Source organism: Strigops habroptila, chromosome 1 (genome assembly GCF_004027225.2).
Source record: "Strigops habroptila isolate Jane chromosome 1, bStrHab1.2.pri, whole genome shotgun sequence".
In the NCBI taxonomy this organism is placed as follows: domain Eukaryota; kingdom Metazoa; phylum Chordata; class Aves; order Psittaciformes; family Psittacidae; genus Strigops; species Strigops habroptila.
The window spans coordinates 150,086,343-150,093,563 of NC_044277.2; positions in this window are offsets into that span (position 1 = coordinate 150,086,343).

A 7,221-nucleotide genomic window follows, 5' to 3' on the forward strand; every position below is an offset into this window, starting at 1 on the left:
GCCGCGCTCGGGCGCAGGGAGGGGGCGGTGCCGGTGGCGGTTGGCGCTGAGGGGAGCCGGGCAGTAACGGTCGCTCACGGGGCGGCGGCGGCGCTCGAGAGAGGAGGACGGCGGAGCGGGGCCGTTCCACAGCGGGCAACGCTAGCTGGCGGGTGCTCCCCGGGTGCGGCACGGCGTCTCGGCCGCTGGGGAGTGCCTGGGAAGTGGTCCGTTTAGTTTGCAGCGCTCAAGCTTTGGTAGACTCTTCGAATGGTTTGTGTTGGAAGGGAACTCAAAGCTCCTCCAGTTCCAACCCCTGCCACGGGCAGGTACACCTTCCACTAGAGCAGGTTGCTCCAAGCCCCTGTGTCCAACCTGACCTTGAACACTGCCAGGGATGGGGCAGCCACAGCTTCTCTGGGCATCCTGTGCCTGAAGCCGAAAAAGACTTAACTGTATTTCACTGTAGCCCCACACCTGCCCCTTGCACATCATATGCATGAGCAAGAAATTCATTCTCCCTTACCTTGCAAGGTGTGTTCATGTGTTTCCAGTGACTTTTGATTAAAAATGCTGTGAAAGAAGCTAAATTCCCTGTAGAGAGTACTCTAAGTGGCAGAAAAATACACAAGTTCAAGGTTTCCATCTTCCCCCGGTTTCCAGTGTTGCTGTCCTGAGAGCTTTCTGTGGTTGAAATCACTACTAGAAGCATGAAAGCCTGTGAATTACCAGGAATCGTCACTCTGTGGAAAACCTATGAGCAAAATGCTGTGGTGGACACTATATCAAGTTCGCAGGAGATTTAATCATTATATGAAGAACTCACAACAACTGGGGGTTTAAAGACTTTTACAAAATTAGGTATTTAAGAGTTTAGTGTATATTTGGACACAGGAAGAAGCAACACAGGCCACCTGAGAAGACAAAATTCATCCGAGGAGAGCTATTGAAATTTCCTTTGGAGTGAATTGTATTAGATTTATTTCAGCTTCAAACATGTAGAAAGGCTTGCACCACGCCAGATAAGTAGCACTAAACTCTGCGCTAGCTAGACAGAACATAAATTCCTGTCCAATTAGCAACTGACTGATGTAATTGGATAACTAGGTTTTAATACCACTTGGTAGCAAATCAGTTTTCCTCTACTCAAGAACAACCGTGAGCAAATATCCAGCTCATGCCCGCCCGAACTTACATGTCAGCACGTGGTGATAACGGGAAGGATATATCCAGATCCTCAGGTGAAATCAACCAGGGCTAGATCAGAACAACATCAAACAGAAGTGCCCATCATCTTGAGAAGGAGTGGATGAAGACTTTTCAAAGAAACAGCCAAATTATTCACCTGGTGGCTTGTGTGAGTAGACAGCAACCACTAAAATGTCATTTATAAATTTATCATGTTAGTAAACTTGAGTGAAGGCCCAGTATATAGAATAGTCTGATGAACTAAGGCAACTTGGGCAATACATCTGTAATTTTCCCTCGAGCCGAGTCACGTATAGGCTCTCAGCTCACAAGAATTTAAAGCGTTGTTAAATGAGATGAGACAAAAATTACAGGTTTCATTTTCAGGCCCCTCTCTCAAGTGTTTGGAGTCTGAAAGGGAAGCAGAAAACCCCACAAACCCATGGGTGAAGTACAAAAATTCATTTTTTCTCTGTGATAAAGGCAGTGGATTAACTGCAGGGTTTAGTGGTGCACACAGGAACATGTAAAGAGCTGCAAAGAAAGGTTGCCTTCCTGCTACCCAACTGCTTGCTCATGGCTGTCATTCATGATCAGCAGAGACGCTACAGACACGTTAAAAAGCGAGCGTGTGCTGGAGTATGTTCTCTCTGCACTTCGGAACAGGAATAAGAGCAGACCTGCTAAAATACTTGTGAGGTACCAAGTTTGCTCAAGTTGCCTTAAGTCCATCTTTTCTGTAGCGCTTGTTGTCTGTTTGCAAGTCTTGCTTCAGTGGGAAGTGCCCTCACCACAGGCACAAAGGTTTGTGCAGGCCACAGACAAAGGGCTGGCATCAACTCCATGAGACACTCTCTGCTCCAGCTCTCGCAACAGCCCTCCTCTCTTTTGCAGAGGAGAAAGAAAAAAATGCCATTCTTCAGTCTGAGGAGCTGTTTCAAGGGATTGCAGAAATACAGGACTGTGGGGTGAGGACAGATCACTGCAGTTCCTTTTGTATGAATATCCATGTGAGGTTCTGAGCAGGGGTGGGTGAATGCTAAATGCGGTGCCGCTGTGACAAAGCATGTGATAAACCACTCTTACTTTTCCCCAGAGAAAGCAGTGCGCCGCTGTCCCGCAGCCCTGCTGTACGTCCAAGCAAATCCAAAGCACTGATGCAGAAGGCAGTGTAGGAAAGGCTGCAGCCAGGTGATTTTCCCTGGTTTTATTTAGGTAGGTCCTGACTATTAACTTGAGGGAGTAAGGACTCTTGCTGAACTAGAACCTGGGAGGAAATCCCTCCTATCCCAAGGCATGCTTAACTCTGAACAGTAAAGCCATTTCCTTGCTTCCTGAACAAGAAACGTTTTTTTGCTTGCTTTCACTCCTGACACTAACTTCGATTTAGGGTAGTTCAGGTTTCCTTCCCAAGTTCTTGACTTCTGATTTCAGAAGCATTTTCTTCCCTTTTCCTGCCCTCTCTCTCTTTTGCTTTTTCATGATTTTATTGAATTTCATGACTGGAGCTGCTACTCTGCTGCCCATAGTTTACGTCAGCTTCTTGAGCTGGTTTTGTTTCGTTAGGTCTATCTGCCATACCGTCTTGACCTGATCCTAAGGGCTTTAAAAGCAGACTTTGTTGTCTATCCTCCCGCCGCCGTGCTATCTAACTGTTGTTAGCTAGCTTCCATACATCCTAGTAATGTTTCTACGTAAAACAGGAGTTAAACCCAAGCAAAACCAACCGACAAAGCCCCCATCTCGTTTCCACTGTTGTGTTTCAGCTCCTTGAATCCCTCCAATGCTTTGCTCTCTTTTTCTCATCCCAAGCAAAAGTACTGCTCCTGTGCAGGTCCTGTACGTCATCCACTTCTAGCAAGCCTCCTTTTCTAAGTGTGTTGTTTTACTCCAGCCTCCATCTCTCTGCTCCACCTCGCATTTCTCACAAACATTGTCATCTTCTCTTTGTTCATTTCTTCTCTTCTGTAACGGTGTCCCGTAGGACGGTGAAGGAAAGAGCCTGGTGTGCTGCCCACCTCCACTTCAGGAGGGTAGGGCACTGCCCAAGAAGGGTTACGCTGACCTGGGCAACGATTCATTTCTACTGTGTCAGACTGTGTTTAGTCACGGAAATTGTGCCTAAGCGAGGGGTCGGCGGCAGCAGCGTACCTCGTATCTTCCTCACTGTGTTAAGTGCTGTACTTCCCAGGCTTCAACCTGCCTGTTGTGGAATCTCTTATCTTTGCAGGGCGGCCTGGAGGCTGTTCTCAGAACTATCATCCCGTTTCTTAACTGAGGCTGCGTTCTCTGTGCTGCGTGAGCCCTGCTCACATGTACCGAGCGTGCTGGAGCCCCCTGAGGGAGCAGCACAGCGCTTGCAGCTTCCTGTGAAGGCCTGCTTTGGATTTGTCACCAAACGCCTGGTGCCTGCAATCAGAAGGGCAGCACGATAGCTCCCTATCCCAGTGCGCTGGCAAAGCGATTGCAGCAAGTTTCTCTAGAGGTCAGCACAGCAAAGAACAGGAAGGCAGAGAGTGAATTTGCTGAGTACTTCTGGTGCAAGAAACCTTCTGTCATCCTCCAAGTGCCCCCACAGGCATTGCCTCCGAGGCGCTGCGCTTGGGACAGCTCTTAATTCTAAAAGGAAACTCAAGCTGTTTGTGCCGTTCCCCCCCCCGCTCAAACTGAAGGGTGAAGGCGAAAGCATTTCACCACTTGATGCTACTGCCTGGGAAGGTGCCAGGGTGGTCCTGCACCTAAAGTGGAGAATTCTGCCTTAGAAGTTCTGGAAGTTAAAATTGTCAGAGGTGCGGAATAGCTGCAAGACATCATGGATGACGTGCAACAGGCTGTCTCACAGTTTCTCTCGTTTATTCCAATAGTCAAAGCGGGTCACATTAGTCTCATTTTTCATATGAGCAAAATCCATTGGACAAAACTCAACTAAAACCCAAAGGAAAACTCAAACACCATTCCCTTCCCTGGGGAAAATGGAGGGATTTTGGTTTTCTTGCTTCTTCCGTCCTTTTCCTTCTTCTGCCTTATTGTCCTCTCGTGAGCTTTTTTTCTTTTCCTGACCGTTTCCTTCTTCTGCCCTTGTCCTTCTTTTGCCCTTTTGTCCCCTTTCTCCTTCTGCTGCTGTATCCATCTTCTGCTCCTGTCCCCTTCTTCTGCCCTTTTCTCCTTCTGCCCTTCTTCTTCTTCTGCATTATTCTCCTTTATCTGCCCTTCTCCTATTTCTCCTTCATCTGCCCTTTCAGTTCTTCTGAACCTGTCACCTTCTTCTGCCCCTCTTGTCTACGTTTCTCTCCTTCTTCCAGCCTGCTCTCCTTCTTCTGCCCCTTTTCTTGTCATTGCGCCCCTCTTCACACTGCTGGCAATGGAGCCAGAAAGAACCGGGGCACGAGTGGTGCCCTGGAGGTGCGAGAGCAGCAGGCAAGAAGCGAGCCCAGGGGGGATCCCTGGCAAGGGGCTGTGCTCAATGGTACAGAGGACAAGCAGCAACCCGCGGGGACTACCCTGGGAGTCTAGAAAGCTTCCTTCCCCCGGATGGGGGCACGAGGGGCCACCTGCGTGGAGCAGGAGCAGCAGCCTTTGGGCCCCAATAGCCCAAAGGAGCCCTGTCAAGGGGCTGCGCTCACTGCTGCAGAGGAAGGCAAAAAACCCCCGGGGACACTCGCAGGCCTCCGTGGGGGAAAAAAAGCCTTCCCCCCCCAGCTGCAGGACACGAGGGGCCACCTTGGTGGTGCATGAGCAGCCAGAAGGGACCAGAGGAGCCCTGACAAGTGGTCCTGCTCGATGCTCAGAGGAAGGCAAAAAACTCCCGGGGCCAGTGCCAATGTGCCCAGGGGAAAATTCCTTCCTGACCCCAACACGGCGATCGGCTGTTCCCTGAGCATGTGAGCAAGACCCGCTCCTGGTCCACAGGCTGGTCACGCCTCCCAGGAGATGCCCAAGCCCTATTGTCCCTCAACCTGGAACCACCTCAGGGGCTTCCGAGAGTGGCCAGAGGCACCGGGCCTGATCGCCCTTGGGGCAAGTATCCTTCCTTCTTGTCCTTTCCTGACATTTTTTCCTTTCACTGACTGTTTCCTTCTTGGACCCTTCTCCTTCTTCTGCCATTTTGTCCGTCTTCCCTTTTCTCCTTTTTCTGCACGTCTCCTTCTTCTGCTCCTGTCCGTTTCTTCTGCCCTTCTCCCTCTTGTGCATTATTCTTCTTTATCTGCCCTTATCCTTCTTCCGCATTTTTCTCCTCCATCTGCCCTACTCTGCTTCTTCTGCCCCTCTTCTCATTCCTGTGACACTCTTCTCATTCCTTTCACTTTCTTCTCCTGCCTCTCCTCAAGTTCCTCTGCTCCTCTTCTCAGATCTCTGACACTCTTCTCATTCCTCTGAAAATCTTGTCATTGCTTTGACAGGCTTCTTATTTCTCTGCCCCTCTTCATGTTCTTCAGACCCTCTTGACATTCTTCTGCCCCTTTTGACGTTCTTTCACCCTCTTGACGTACTTCTGGCTGTCTTCTTATTCCTCTGACACTCTTCTTGATCCTGAACTCTTGTCATTCTTCTGAGACTCTTCTCATTCTTCTGACACTCTTCTTCACCTTCTGCCCCATTTCTCATTCCTCTGCCCGTCTTCACATCCTTCTTAGCTTCTTCTCCTTCCTCTGGCTACTCTGTTTCCCACCCCCTTGTGTATGCAGGCCACACGGGCACCTACAGGGAGCAGCAGCCTCTGGGCCCCAATAGCCCAAAGGAGCGCTGTCAAGGGGCTGTGCTCAGTGCTGCAGGAAAAGGCAAAAAAACCCCAGGGACACTCGCAGGCCTCCATGGGGGTAAAAAGCTTTCGTTCCGCAGCTGCAGGACTCGAGGGGTCCCCTTGGTGGTGCATGTGAAGCAGGCGGTAACCCAGCAGATTGGACCAGAGGAGCCCTGACAAGTGGTTCTGCTCGATGCTGCACGGGAAGGCAAGAAACCCCTGGGAGCAGCGCTAATCAGCCCAGCGGAAAAATCCTTCCTGACCCCAACAATGGCCCCTCGTCACATTCCTCTGACCCTCTTCCCAATCTTCTGCTCTTCACATTCTTCTTACTCTCTTTGCATTCCTGTGACGCTTCTCTTTGCTTTCACACTCTTCTCATTCCTTTCACACTCGTCTCATCCCTCTGACACTCCTCTCATTCCTCTGACAGTCTTCTTAATTCTCTGCCTCTCTTCACGTTCTTCAGACCCTCTTCATAATCCTCTGTCCCTCTTGAGATTCTTCTGACCCTCTTATTGCTCTGAACATCTTCTCATTTCTCTGGCCCTCTTCCCATTCCTTTGACAGTCGTCTTCTCCTTCTGCCCCTTTTCTCATTCTTCTGCCTGTCTTCACCTTCTTTTTATCTTCTTCTCATTCCTCTGGCTACCCTGGGAGTCTAGAATGATTCCTCCGCCGGGATGCAGTGCATGAGGCCACCTGCGTGGAGCAGGAGCAGCAGCCTTTGGGCCCCAATAGCCCAAAGGAGCGCTGTCAAGGGGCTGTGCTCAGTGCTGCAGGAAAAGTCAAAAAACCCCCGGGAGATTCGTAACTTTCCGTAGGGAAAAAAACCTTCCCCCACCAGCTGCAGGACACGAGCGGTCACCTTGGTGGTGCATGTGGAGCAGGCATGGCTCCTCTTCCCATTCCTGTGACCCTCTTGCCCATCTTCTACTCCTCTCCACATTCTTCTTAGGCTTCTTTTTCCTTTGACATTCTTCTCTTTCCTTTGACATTCTTCTCTTTGCTTGCACACTCTTCTCCCTCCTTTCACACTCTTCTCATTTCTTTCACTGTCTTCTCATTCCTTTCACTTTCTTCTCCTGCCTCTCCTCAAATTCCTCTGCTCCTCTTCTCAGATCTCTGACACTCTTCACATTCCTCTGAAACTCTTGTCATTGCTTTGACAGGCTTCTTAATTCTCTGCCCCTCTTCATGTTCTTCAGACCACCTTGACATTCTTCTGACACTTTGATGTTCTTTCACCCTCTTGAGATATTTCTGATCATCTCATCATTCTTATGACACTCTTCTAATTCTTCTGACACTCTA